The sequence below is a fragment of the Protobothrops mucrosquamatus genome, unplaced genomic scaffold, assembly GCF_001527695.2.
Source record: "Protobothrops mucrosquamatus isolate PMUCROS unplaced genomic scaffold, P.Mucros_1.0 scaffold_50, whole genome shotgun sequence".
NCBI classification, from domain to species: domain Eukaryota; kingdom Metazoa; phylum Chordata; class Lepidosauria; order Squamata; family Viperidae; genus Protobothrops; species Protobothrops mucrosquamatus.
Genome location: NW_015386126.1, coordinates 1,310,692 through 1,326,140, shown reverse-complemented (window position 1 = coordinate 1,326,140; position 15,449 = coordinate 1,310,692).

The window sequence follows — 15,449 nt, the reverse complement described above, 5'->3', positions numbered from 1 at the left end:
GCTGCCAAGCATGCTGTCTGGAGAATTTGGGGGGGGGGGGGCAAACGGGTGCCAGGCCAGAACAGAGTCCTCACTACGTGAAAGGGCTGTGTGGGCCTTGCCATCCCCCTGGGCTCCCCTGCCTGGCATCAGCGGAGGGGCAACGGGCATCGCCTGCTTTGTAGCATCTTTGAGGAAACGATGCAAATGATGTCATCTGTCATTCAAGAGAAGGTGTCACAAAGACTCTGCTCCCACCCCCATCCTCTCCTCTTCCCCTTAGAGTTGCATGAGCTCCTCATCACCCCTGGGTACATTGGGGAGCGACCCCCAGATTTCTAGGGAAAGGTCTGAATCTGGCCAGGGGCCCCCCTGCGCTCCACACTAGAGGAGGCAGGCAGAAAATCAGGCAGAAGCCATTCCAGAATGCATCTGAGGCACCCCAGTTTTTGCCAAGGAAACACCAAGTTGGTGGCCACGACATCCCTGGGAAATCATTTGCATGCAACCGCGAAATCATCACTCAGCGTCATGGCAGGAATTAAGAACAAGGGGCCAAGGGCCTGCAAAGAGAATACCAAGTTGCGCTATTATTCCCGACACACACAAAACCCCTGTGAGAAATGCAGGCGCGTCAGGTGCAAGGAAAGCAGCTGCTCAGCCTTTGTCCTTCACAAGCAGACAGCTCAGCATCTGCCAGGGGTTCTCCCCACACCAAACTCCCCGAGATAAATTGCAGGGAAACGTTTCCAGAGCAGACAGCGGTTCCCTTGCATCCTTTTAGTGAGTTAAAGCTACCTGGAGGCTTAACAACCAGCTAGAAGAAGGCAAATGACCAACTGTCTGCAAGGAGTATAAATCTTTCCATTCCCCCACCATCCAGTCAGAACTGAAGAAGCTTCTTGAATGAGAAGGAAAATGTCTTCAAGCATCGGAATTTTGATTACACAGCCATGAGGATGCTGCAATGGTTGTAAGTGTGAAAAATGGTCATAAGTCGTTTTTTTTTTCATTGCTGTTGTAACTTTGAATGGTCACTAAATGAGCTGTTGCTTTAGTAATTTCTGTCCATTCTTCTTTCCACTCTGTAGACACAGCAGATGATTCCATGAACATGATCTGGTTTATTTGCAAGGGGAGTGGAAAAAAAGCAAGATGGCAGCTGCAAAAAACCCACCCCCTTGTAGGCGTGGCTCTGATCACATGTTCACAGCTGCCATCTTGACATTTTTTTATCCCTCCTACAGACACTGCTGCTAATTAGCTTGGAAACAGCAAGAAGGAAAAACCTGAAGATAAAACTGGAAAAGTATTTTACTGACTCCAAAGCATTTCAGGACAAAATCAGGCTGATCTCTGGACTGAAGGACCAAATAACTAGTTAAATATTTTCAAATAATTAGTCAGTAAACACTCACTGATATCACTATAGGTCAAATATTGTCAGACTCTTTCAGACCAGAGCTTGCTGCCAACCCCTCTTTCTGAATTAAGAAAGTGGCTTGAAAAAGATAACTAAAAAATAAGGCATTTGTTGTGTTTTGATCATTGCTTTGTTCTGCCTTTCTTCCATAAATATTTTGCAACTACAGAATGGCCTTTATTGTCCTTGAGCAAAACCAAATAAGAGTTTAATTGTTGCATTTATCAAAACCTTCCCTAGCACCGTGTGAAGTTATAATTTATGATCATTAAAAAATGACTCTTCCTCAGAATCATTTAGCTAATTTGCTTTTGTCATCAGCATAAATATTAACACTTCTGAACATTAATTTCCCTTTGTTTCGTTTGGATAACATTCAAACCTTCTCGGTTCCCAGGATCATCATAAAATAAAACTCTGTTTACTCCATCTTTCCACTTAGTTCCAGGCCAAGAATCTGCAGTTGGGAGGAAGTGAGCTTGAACAGAAGATCTACTTTGTTTTCAAATAACTTCTCAGGGACAGTCAACTGAAACAATGTGCGAAGCGGGGCTCAGACGCAGGCATTCGCCAAGAACGAACGAACATGGTGTCTCTCCACTCAGGAATTTGGGATTGGAACCAGAAGAGAGTTTACAAGTCCTTTCAGACTAAATCGAGAGTACTTCTGGCACCTCTTGCTCAAGTGTGTTTTTTTTCCAGCAGGCTAATTTAAAGAAGGTACCATTTCATTGTCCTTATTGCTAAATCAACTCAAATTCTGGTCCCTAGAGATTTGTCATTATATTCCAAACTAATCTGATATCTACCAATTTTCTGACCACACCAGGAGGTGCCAGGATCCCCCTCTGGGCTCCGTTGTATGCAAAGCCCACCCCCTTCTTTCGTGATCAGCAATGGCTCAGCCTAGCCCAGGGGTAGGCAACCTTGGCTCCTTCATGACTGGTGGACTTCAACTCCCAGAATTCCTGAGCCAGCATGGCTCAGCTTGGAAACCTCTCTCTTTCCCCTCAGCATGGCTGGCTCAGGAATTCTGGGAGTTGAAGTCCACGAGTCATAAAAGAGCCAAGGTTGCCTACCCCTGGCCTAGCCTGATCAGCCACATCCCATCCACTTGGGTGGGGGATTCTGGGAGCTGAAGTCCACAAGTCTTAAAAGTTACCAGGAGACCCCTCTTCTACCCAATTCATATACCCCTTAGACCAGGGGGTCTTCAAACTTGGCCCTTTTATGACTTGTGGACTTCAATTCCCAGAATTCCTCAGCCAGGAATTCTGGGAGTTGAAGCCCACACGCCATAAAAGGGCCAAGTTTGAAGACCCCTGGCTTAGACCAAACAATGGGGATATGCAAACTATTTGCTCCTTTTTCTGCAACAGATGCAGGCAGGGTGGCATTGCCTTATATAGCGGTTCAAAGCTTCCTGATTATTAGAAGAGTAAGACGTTGCAACATCTCACTGTTAATGAGCAAAAGGAAACACGTGTTAGAAGGGCAGCAGCTTGAATCAGCACCCATTCTCCCAATTCAGGAGGGTTTCAGAGTTTTGAAATAAATTTGCAAATCAGTTAAGGAACTATAAAAGTCTTCCCCAATCTGGAATCTTGTGCTGCATCTTAGCAGGAAATTCCCCATATTCAGTGCTGAAGATCTGATCTTCTGGACAATACTCTCAATATTCAGACATGGAGCAAATTAATAATATAAAGAGTGGTGAAATTCTAGTACATAACTTGGTGAAATACAAGGTGTCCCTAAGTTGCAGACGAGCTGCCCGCAAAACAGAACAGTTATCAAGGTAAAACTCTAGCAAAATAAACGTTTCCAATTATTTTAGCAACTATTTTAAAGCAAAACCAGAAAATGACGCCTTAAGAAAAACAACAGGTAGAATAGCATCAGAAGAAAATTTATATCTTTGGGTCAAAAACCAAATGGAAATAGAACAAACTAGGAGGAAAATAAATACAGGACGCTCGAAGTTATCAAATAGCACCTTGCCTAGTGTGCTGCATTCCATTTGTTCAAGACTACAACTCCGGTCATTACAACCCACAATCACAACAATTGTTCACTAGGCTAACCGTCTAGTCTAGTGCACTTTTAGGAAGGAGGAACGGCTATTTTTACACATTTCACCTGCACGGGTCCTGCCAAAACACAGGGCTCCAGATGCTCCTTGCACCAGCAGAGTGAACGTTTCTCCAAGAGGAACTGGCACCACCAGGCCTGAGCCGCCCAGGCAGCCCTGCACATGTCTGCCAGCCCAGCTTCCTCTTTTCACCTTCCTTCCTTCCACCCCACTTCTTCCGGCTCCTGAGATCAGCGATCTGGACCAAGAGCCGAACCGGGGAAGGTCTCCTCTCGGCCTCAAAGGCAGCGGATCCAGATCCAGATGCAGGGCAGCAGAGAGGCAGAAGCAAAGAGACCTCCCTCCGCATCACCCTTTCTGGCTTCTAAACTCTCGGGCTAAGTTCGCCCACCATCTAAGCCAGCTTTCCTTTTAACAAGCCAAGATGTTTTTGAGCGCACTGCAAGGCTAAGCGAGAAGCGAGAAGCCCGAACGTCTGAAGGCGTCCCCGGAGGCTGAGTTCACAATCCCAGACAAACTCGGGCCAGGCTGGGGGCGAATGGCGCCCCAGCACTGGAGCCCCGAGTGGGAGAGATGGGCGGGAGGCGAGTCCCCGCGACTTCGCTTCCCCCAAATCTAAGCCCCGGCCTGGACCCGACTTAGCGCTTCTCTGCGGGCGGCTCTTCTCTGGGCTTCTGGGCGGAGCGGACGGGAGACGCGGCCGGAGGACCCCCGGGCTCTAACCACTAGGCCCTTCGCCCTCGGCGGCAACAGGCAGCGGCCACTGGGCGCTTGCCGCGCCCGGGAGGCTCTTGGGGCGCGGCCGGGGCCGGGCATCCCGGCCAGGCTCGGGGGCGCCGCGCCTTCGGGCCGCCGCGGGTCTGGCGGGCGTCGAGGGGCGCGGGAGGCGGCCGCCCGGGGCCACAGGGACCGGCTCTGCCCCCCGCCCAGGAGGACGCGCTCCGCCCAGGCGCGGAAGAGCGGCGGGCAGCCGGCACAGAGCGAGCGGTTACCGGGAGGCGGCCGGGCGGGCGATGCGGCTCCGGGCTGCGATCCGCGATGCGGCCGGCGGGGCTGGGCGCTGGTCCGGCGCGGGCGGCGGCCAAGTCGGATCAGGCGGCGGGGCGGCCCCCAGCCTCACGCCCCTCCTCTGCGCCCAGCCCGCCAATGGCCGCGCGCCCACTCCCCCCCCCCCGGCTCCTGCTCGCTGATTGGCGCCGGCCCGGGCAGGGGGCGGAAGGGGGGGGCGCCGGGTTGGGGCTCCTGTGTTCTGTCCGGGGGGGCTTGTCAGCCGCCAAAGGGGGAGGGGGGGCAGGACCGGGTTTCTGTGCCCCTGTGTCTTTTCTGTGGTTCAAGCCTCGACGTGAATTTTGCTCATCTCGGAAACCGACACGTGCATTTTTGCAAAACATTCCGAAATCATCCCCAGGCTTGCAGTCTGCCTTCGGTATCAAGTATCTAATTGCCTGCCACTAAAATCCCCTGCTTTTTTTTCCCCCCCCACTAAGGGTTGCTTTCTGATTGTAATTAATTGCACTTCCTCTGGGCATCGTAATATTAAATATTCACATAACTCTGTTTGGGCAAGTTTCTTCTATTGTCAGGGCTTCCAAGGGGCAAGCTAAATTATTGTGACTCCTGAAAGCCAATCCTAAGCAGTTTCTTAGGAAATGTCCCCAAGCCCTGCATAATTTAGAGGTTTGCAAGAAAAGGACAAATTAAAGAAGCAAATTGATCTTGGAAGGATAAGAGACGATCACATCAACTCCTAAAGAAGGCTCACCTTCTTTGGCTAGTAACAGTTGAAAAGTGCATAATTTTGTTGAGCAGGTGAAGTTGGAAGGCTTAGCTTGCTAAACAGGCCCCTGAAGTGTTTTTAAAGTTTTTTTTTTTTTTAAAGTATTAGCTGTTTTCTCATAATGCTACACAACACCTACTTTGGCCACCAAATTGCCTTGCAGATAGATCCCAAAGACGGGGATCACATTTTGTGCAACCTGGTGGCTGAAATGGGTTCTTGAATAAAGCACAATTCACTGGGCGTGGATAGAAGTGAAGCCATAAAGAAGGGATTACAATTCACTGTGGCAAAATTCAGATCCACATTAAGCCAAGATCAAACGAATACCTGGTTGACACGAACATCTTTCACTCTACCTCTCCATACCGTTTTCTGCTTGCACACCGTGTGTTTTGTATGACATCCATATAAAGTCCATGTATGTCCTTTCATTGTATAAACATCTCATCTCTTTTTTTCATAGTCTTGTCCATTTCACCCAACCACAACCTCTTCGGTTGTCCATTCCTCCCAACCCTTGTTTTCCAGTCTGGCCTCCATCCAATTCTCCCTGCAGAGCCCTGAAGTGGTCATTCATCCCTCATCCCTTTTCTCTTCTTTTCATCATCCTTTTAGCCATCATCTATTCACTGCAGGATGAGGACCTCTTCCACATGTTTCCAACCACTATGATCCTGAGGTTTCTTTTGCCAATTAGGCCCCCAATACTTGCTGATGTTGTCGATCCATTGTGCTTTGGGTCTCTTTCATGGACGCTTTTTATCAAGTGGGATCCATTCTTTGACTGCCTTGGTCCACCTGCCATCAGTTCTTCTTGCTATGTGACCAGCCCATTTCCATTTCAATTCTTTTGTTCTCTTGATGATATTGTATATTTTCATTGTTTTGATTATGTGCCATGAAGTCATTATTGGCTCCTAGTGACCACATAGGTTGACCTTCTCCATGACAATCTGTCCTGTCTTGGTCCTTCAGCATCTCCAAAGGTGCTTCCATCATCACAATAACTGAATCCATCCACCGGCTGATGGTTGTCCTCGTCTCCTTTTCTTTCCATCTTTCCCAGCACCAGAGACTTCTCCAAGGCACACCCATCCGTACCTTGAATCAGTGAATCTTTAACATCATCGTTCAAACTTCCTTCTCTATTTATCTACAAATACATTCAACAAGCAAAGGGAGATCACACCTCCTTCTCTTACTCTCTGTTCAAAACTGAACCATTCACCATTCGCTTAGTGTGCCATTTACTCAACTGCTTTAACTCCATCATGTACTGTATTTCTTACACACAGCAACTGCCAATTCCCCATGTGCTTTCCTATGCTTTCTCTAAATCAGAAGGACAATCTCACATACTTAAATTTTCAAAATTAAGTGGGGGGGGGGGGGGGAGAAACCTGTTCCTTGTGCCCCCTGTTGGGCGCCAAGTGGCACTGCATTTCCCAGGTTTGCTCCTAATTCTGCCAAATTCTTCCAGGTACGCTTAACAAACAAATCCCTCCGTAGTTTTTGCACTCGTTCTTGTTCCCTTTGCCTTTGAATGGTGAACAATAGTAGCACACCTGTAAAATAAATCCCCGAGCTGTTTCACAAGTAAACTACACTCCTGTTTTCACCTTCTCTAATGATCTCATTTACACCTGCAGTTCTCCCCAACATCAATTATTTCCTTTCCATTGTTCCTCTCTTGGGCACAAAAGCTTAATAGTGTTCCTTTCCCTCCAGTTCCGCTCTTAAACACGCCACGCACACCGTGCCCCTCAAAGACCCCTTCCGACATTTCCCCCCCCAGTTCTCATCGGTTTTGTTTTCAATTCCACTTCACTTGTTGACCCTTTTCTACCGAATTGTTTGCCTCTCTTTGTAAAGTTCTTTTATCCAGAATCCAACTCTGGTTGGCAGAGACAGTGCAATCAAATGCCAAGCACTGAGTTCACATATCAAGCATGGCTTATTTAGCTGGACCATTGTGGGTAAATTGGCACACAATATCAGGGTCTCCATTGTTGGCCTGGCGCCTTGCCGGGTTCCTGCCACCAGAGGGCAGGCCTGGCACACCGCCTGCAAAATGCCACGTCAAGAATAACCTGGGCTCAACTCATCACCTACTTCCAGTATGAATTCAAGGTGACTCGCTCGTATGGCTTTCAGGGAATTCAGTTTAGGACAGTGGTTCTCAACCTGTGGGCCGGGACCCCATTTGGGGTCGATCGACCATTTCACGGGGGTCGCCAAGCAAGGCTGTCCGCCATTTTTTTTGTCCGCCATTTTTTTCCACCTTTTCCGGCGGGTGCCTTACCTCCCTTGGGCTGGGCCAGCTGGTGGTCGGCCTGCTCCGTCTCTGCCGCTTGCCAGCTACGCCTCGGCCGGCGCAGGGGGCGAAACCACGCATGCGCGGCGCTCCCGGGCAGGGAAAGTCCTCGACTTACGACCGGTTGGGTAGTCCTCGACTTACGGCCGGTTTAGCCCTCGACTTACGACCGGTTTAGTCCTCGACTTACGACCAGTTGGGGTCGCGGCATTAAAAAGGTTGAGAACCACTGGTTTAGGATGGTTCCTAAAGGCAAGGAATAGAGGAGTCCTCTTAAGCTCCACTTGTTCAGCAGACTCAACACTTCGCAATATTGCGAAATAATGTAATCGTTGCTGCATAACAGAGACCGGGAGAGATCCAAAGCCTGTGAACTGGGGGCATCAGAGGTATTTCACAGCTGCGGATAGAAATTCAACTCTGATAGACGGGCCGTCTTCCCAAAGCATTTTCCAGATTTGATGGGGCCGCAGTTCAGAATCCCCTGATAATTTTGGCAGTTGGCTTGGAATTCTGGGAAGAAAGGCCCAACGTACGGAGAGCGTGATAGGTTGGGAAGGTAACTTCAACCGCCCCCAGAACTGCTGTGGTCTCTAGACATACAGTAGCTGTCCAAGGTGCTGCAGTCAGAGACTGTCTGGAAAGAGATGGAATTTATTTGGAGGAAAGACTGTTGTTGAGAAACACCCAGCTCTAGGGCAGGGCTCTCCAAACTTGGTCACTTTTAAGATCTGTGGACTTCAACTCCCAGAATTCCTCAGCCACCCTGCTGGCTGAGGAATTCTGGGAGTTGAAGTCCACAAGTCATAGAGGGGCCAAATTTGGAGACTTCTGGTCTAGGACATGGCAAACCATCCCATATTACTGCCAAGTAAATGGCATTGTTGTAACCATGTAATCAATTCAAGATGACCTACTTTAAAAAGATCACATTTGCTACATTTGATGCAGAAGAGACAGAGACTTGATTTACACTCCAAACCACTTCATCATGTTGTTGACTGGTTTTGTCTTGATGCATTATGTCAATCCAATCAACTGTGGTTTATTCAACACATGGCCATGCTTTAGCACTGTTGTACTAAAATATTTTTGTATTTATATAAAATATTTATATTTATACACAGTACCAGCTGTCTATAATTTGCTTTTCAAATCTCTTTCAGAGGGGGAACTTTTACTTTTTTTTTATAGATCAGGAGTACAAATGCAGCCAACGTCTCTTTTGCAGCTCTGAGTTGTCAATACTGGGTGGGTCTAAAATGTTACGGCTTGTTGGCATTTTTTTCTCAGCAGTTTTGGGACAATAAGGCAACTGGTTGGATCTAGTGTCAAGTTTTGTGTACTTGCAAAATTATCACCACAATCCAGTTACAAAGTTGCATCTATGTCAACTTTTATTTATACTGAACAGCTTTTAAAAATACAGAATAAAATAGCTTTTATCTACTATTATTCACAACATCTGGTCCAAATATTACATATTTTTAAATATTTTAACGTTTAATAAAGCAATTGTTAGGAAAAAATAAAACAGAACAAAATCCATAAAAATCTCAATAAAAGAACTACACATCTCAAAGAAAAAACCCAACTTGGTATGTAACATGAGATTGTGTAGCTAAGGTCATTCACAGAAAACTCATGAAAAGAGATTCCCACTGTCTAAAAAACAGTTAAGAGTTTGTTACAGCAAAAATTGTTATGAACAGAGGGGAGGAAATGCACTCTAGTTTAAATCAGTAGCAAGATGGTTTACTTGAACAGATGCTGGATGATACACAAGGTAACCAATTTTCTGCTATCAAATATGTATGAATGACTAATCACAGCCACAAATCATAACCAAACAGGAGTGCTTTGGATATTGCTGGAGATGAATTCTCAATACTTAAAAGCAGCCCGGCATGGCAACGGCAGAGACCGATGGGCAGAAGCAAAATGCTGGCTAGCCCGTGGTGGCCTCCTTGCAAAAGACGAAGCCCCAGCATGTTGGCTAACCTCTGTCCAGACTAGTTAAGAAATTTCCCAGCGAGGTTCTCTAGGTATGCAACAGGCACCATGCAGAACAAAAACAAAGCCCCTATTTTCTGCAGAGAATTACTCCTGTTTATGTTCTTCAAGAAGGCCACTGGGGGGGGGGGGAAACACAAACAAAACAAGAAGCTCCTTTGGTGCTGGCCTGTCTCACACACACCCCAAGATGAATTGCATTGCTTTGGAATGCAGGTGCATATCGAATGCAAGTTGTGGTTATCCGCTTGACAGCTAAAAGTTGGGGGGGGGAGGGTTAGTTTACCAGACCTTGGAGTGGAATACAATTAAATGAAAGCTAATATTGATGGGAACTCTTTTGATAAATTTAATTTTCTCCCCTGTGATTTTTTGGAAGGGCCCTGGAGACCTTGGGACAATATAGTTACTCCAGAGGTTTTTGAGTTTGATGGAGCTTCCTGAGAATCAGCCTTATGATGGGGAAAGCTTTTTAAGACCAAGAGGGCCTCCTGGGAAAACATCTTGGAGAGGCAGGAGTTACCTGGGAGAAACTAATGACTCATGAGATCCTGATAGCTATTTGAAAATATGTTCAGGATCAACTAAATCTGCATGCAGATGCAAACAGCCTAGCCACCGTTTCCACGACTGCTGCTTCAAGAGAGTGCATTAATATGAAATATTTTTTTACAGCAGGTAAGATAGGTCAGTTTCTACCAATGATCTAAGCCAGTGTTTCTCAGAGACTTTTAAGACGTGTGGACTTCAACTCCCAGACTCCCCCAGCTGGCATGCAGGGCATCGAAGTCCACAGATCCTGAAGTTGCCAAGGTTGAGAAACACTGCTCTAAACGAACCATTTTTGCTCTGACGGGTCCCCATTTCTTCCCCCAGGAATGTAACCCACAGCTAACAGGATGAGGATTGGACAGAAAGCAAAGGGGAGCTCAGAAACAACAGAAAAGGCCACGGTCTTAAGAACCTGGAGTTGCCCAACATTTAAGCTGTAACATGGAAACAGCCTGACATTTATACCAGCATTACAGAGATGACAGAAGCTGGAGAGTGGTCTGTGTCACCGGCAAGATGTTTCTAACTGCTTAATCTTTGCATCTGCTTAACATTTATTTTTTTATTAATCAGCAGAATTGGCACAAGACATCTGGATACTTGAGATGGAAAGTCCCCAAAACAATATGTATGTGGACCCATATTAATTAACGTGGGGTCCAATCCACTGGGCTGTGCTCCTACACAGCCCACATTGGCTCAGTGGGAGTTGAGCCAAAATCAGGGCAACTCCCATCCCCTCCAAATGAGGCCTGCTTATTAGGAGGATTCTGACTCTTCCTGCTTGGCCAGGATCTCTCCCAACCTCCACCCTGAATGGTAGTCAAGGTCAAAAATCGCTACCTGAGATGGTCACACATCTTGCCTTGTGTCTGGACCAGCTCTGTGCTCCAAAGCATTGGTTGCAAGGGCTGGCCTACACTGCCAGCATCCTCTTCTCGGGAGGGACTGGCCAAGAAGTCCTGCATCTTCTTTGAAGGGTACTGTATAAACATGGGTAAATAAAGTATACACAATTGCTAGCAATTTGTCAATGAAATAAATTTATCACATGACACTGTCATGACAATCATATCACTCCCACCCAGGAAGTCAGATATTTATTATCCTAGGTGGAAATGTCACTGGTTGGATGTTGGTTTTATTTGTTTTTCCTTTTTAAGTTTACGGAAACAAAATACTGCAATGTTCATGTACAAAGTTGTCACATTGAAAGTCAGTATTAAACGGTGGAAAACAAACTGTAAATTTAAAAACCTTTTTCCCTGATACAGATTATTCTAATTAATACATTTTTGTTACTCATGGATAAAATTAACAATTAAATATAAATTCAAGAGGCATTGTTTTATAAAACACATTCAAACATCTTTTTCAAAATACTTAATTTAACAAAAAAAAAAGTCATGATATTTTATTTTAAAAACAAAAGTTTTTCAAATTAGTTTGTTCTGAATATTTGTTTTTACATCTTCAACATGACATAGCAGTGTTCCTTAATATTTCTTTTAATTTAAATGAAATAAATTTTCTCTTCCCTTACATATTCTCTATACACAACATTCTCTCTCACTCAGGTGGCTGAAAGCCAGATAGCTATACACAAAGACACAATTAAAAGTGTCCTGCTTTTACTTTTTTCAGCTAAAATACATAGATGCATCTTACCACCCCCCAACCCCACCCCTCACTCCAAGGAATATCCACGGGTGTCAGGCTCTCTCTAAGTAAACGGATTGAGGGATTCCTGTTCTTGACATTTACGTTCTGCTCAGGACGCAGAACTTAAAGCCCACCCATAAGCAGCTCAGATCCATGCAACTTTTATCAACCAACAAACAAAAAGATGCAGAAAAAAAGTTTTCTCCCTTGGCTAAGACTCCTGCTGCTACTGCTGCCTCATCCTTCCACGGAACCACTTCCAGCCACGTACGCTGCAATTCAGCTACCAATTCTCCCCCAAAGAGCTTAAATTTAAACAATCAAACCAAGTCTCTGAGGACCGACGTTCACTTTCTTGTTGTTCTTACAGCTGCAGAAATGCTGAACCTCCTTGGAATTTAGATCTCGGTGCCTTCAATATTGCCCCGGAGCCCTTCCAAATCTTATGCGGGAAGCTACAGCGGATGGACATGGCCATTTCCTGGCTACTCTTGTCGCGTACACAAAATGCCTTCTTACGTTAAAATCAGCTATTTGGGAGGGCCTGGCTTCCCTCACAAATTTCATGATCGAATTGTTTAGCAAATCAGATTAAATCACTATAAATGCTGCATGTCCCAAGCATTTCCTGCAGCTTGCAGTCCTGCTGATGCAGCTACCACAAGATTAAGATACCAGCGATACATTCTGGATGAGGAAGTCTCAGAAGAGCAAGACCTTGTGTTTTTAATAGCAGGAATAAATCCGATGGAGTTGCTCCTTCCTTGCTTCTGTGTAATGTACAAATAGGCAGATCACAATTTCATCTGAAGTGGAATCACCGAAACTAAGTTTTGCACTGTGCCACAGTTGTTAGTTGGATACTGCAGTGCTTAAAATACATGTCTCACCAGCGGTAGCTGTTTTATTTACTATGCATTTTTACTCTTGGGAAAGCTTGTGGAAACAAATGTGCAAGGGTGAGGGATAGCACTGTTTCATAGTCAGGGTCATTTGGGGGTTGCTTTAGCAAAGCATCAAAGCAGAAGACAAAAAAAGACGCTAGGACCCAAATCAGAATATATTACTTTCTTCCAACATTCTGGCCATACGACGTTTTCCTTCTGTAATGGCTGCACAATAAACGGGCTTTGGCATTTTACAGGATTACAAGCGCCACCGACACAGGGCAGCTGCTCTGTCCACCTTTCTTTCTTTGGTTCACCTAAATATAAGGGAGCAACTAAACATGCAGCTTGGTCTGTCTAAACTAATTCAAAACTTGGAGCTACGCTCCGTTGCATTGACTCCTACGTAAACATGCCTACGAAGGCGGCTTTATGGTGCGAACCTATGAAGCTTTTCTCAGGAAAGAGGTCCAGATGAACTCAAGGGGACTTCCTGCAGAGAAGGTCACAGGACTTAGTGTCATATACTACTCCAAGCCAAGGGAGATCTTGTTTTCAAAGAGCTGAGCACAAATTCTGATTTAAAAAATAATAATAATTAAGAGAAATGTTCTACTTTCTGGCGGGCTTGATTCTAAAGATGCAAAGTACTGAAAGCTCTCAAAGAAAATATCAGATAAAATAAAGGCTCCTGGTGGGAACGACAGAGACGACAGGAAACGGCTACCATCCACTGACCTGTTTCTGTTCTGCACCCTTCAAGCTCCTTACGTCCTTTGGAGGCTGCTTGGGCCTTCCTCTCTACTAGCCATCCTTGGGCAACCAACCAACCATCTGCAGAATTGGCTATCGACACAATGACGTTCGTGAGCAGCAGGTCAGAGCGTACTGGCCATCAAATCCTGCAATGCCTCTCTGACAAATCTTCCTGCAACTTTTTTTTTCTTTTCTTTTTCTTAAAAAAGGAATAATTTGGGGGCTACCTTTGGGGGGGGAAAGAGCAAGAAAAGCTAACTCACCTGTATCTACAAACTAAGCCGTTATAGTCAGAACATTAAATAGGAATAAATTCTTACAATGGTTTCAACAACTGCACAATATCAGAGCCAAGATCAATTCAGGGGAAAAAACACAACATGAAGAGGCTGAAGGGGGCCCACAGAGGCACCCCAATACCCGTGAAAACTATTTGACAGACAGCAACGCCATGCATAGCGTCTCTCCTCTCCTTGCAAGGGACCCTGGCTTCCGTTTGGAAAAAGAACAGGGGAAAGGCAACATTAACTGCTGCTTGCTTTGTGGGCTGGCAAAAACGTCTGAAAATGGAGAGGCCTGGAGACCAAGTGACTGTTTTATTTCAACTCATGCACTTAATAAATATTATTATTGTATAAAACCGACTTGTACCATAGGCAATGAATCTCTTAATAAAACGGTGAGGCATTTCAGTAGCAAGGCCAAAAAAGGGTTCCAGAGCACCCAAGAGTTGGGAACGTGGCCCCCACCTGCCCTCTGCAGCAGCCATCCCATCCCAGGGAACAAAGGCGCTTGCGTTACAACCACGGGGCTGCCCCTCTGCACCCCAAAACGATTTTAGGGAATCAAAGTTGATGTGCTGTGCAGCCTTACTGCCTGGGCACTCTGTCAGTGTAGAAAAAAAAACCAGCCTGATGGCAGCCACCCTTCGAATGCCCGGCCCCCTCTGCTCCCCAGGCGTACCAGGAGCAGGAACCCTCTTCACGAGGGTTACTGCATAGCCTCCATTATCCACTGAAGCCAGGACCGGAAAACACTGAAAGCGCTGCTTGGTTTAAAAATGGGAGCGGGTGGCAAAGCAAAATAATTCCAACTTCCAAAGTTTTGAACAGGCAGCCACGCTCTGAGACCAGCCAACGAGATTTCAGTTATTCCGATTTTGAATTTTTGTGCTGCAATAGAAGGGGAAGATCGAAAAAGGGGTGACGTTTCCTTCCCCCGTTGTCAAAATATAACGTGAAGGGGCTGAGTGGGGCCCCCATGTTTCAGGAGCATCGCCTGCAACCTTCTAGCTCAGTGTTTCTCAACCGTGACAATTTTAAGGCATGTGGACTTCAACTCCCAGAATTCCACAGCCAGCGTTGCTGGCTGTGGAATTCTGGGAGTTGAAGTCCACATGCCTTAAAATTGTCAAGGTTGAGAAACACTGTTCTAGCTGGTCAGGGAGCAAATTCTGCCCGGCTGCCCCCCCCCGCTCTGGAAATACCCCCCCCACCAGCCCTGATTTAAAGGAATAGGCCCCGCTGCAACAGTTTATATAAATAATACCAATGACTTATTCAGGGCTTGGGTTAAGGTGATGCAGGCTTAACAATAAATGGAATGTAGAACCTGTAAACAGGATAAATTCAGCCGTCTGAGTGCTGCTACATAGGTGCTATTTAACCATCTTATCGGGGGGGTTGTTTCTAAAGGAAAGCCGTTTTGCCAAATAGAAAAGCATCTCATCCCCAAAGGTGTTTTTTTTTTCTGAATGCCCACACAAATACCATGTAACTGTAGAGAGACATTATAGATTGCTATCACCGTCCACAATAGGGAAAGCTATTTTTTATCACCTGCCTCAGCTCTAGGTCCAGAATTTAAAATGCAAATATACAAAATAAAAATAAAAATAAAAATACAATACGATACGATACAACACAGTAAAATAGCAAGGGACTGCACAGGGGGGCTGTTACTACGGCCGGGAGACCGAGGTCCGGCCAGGG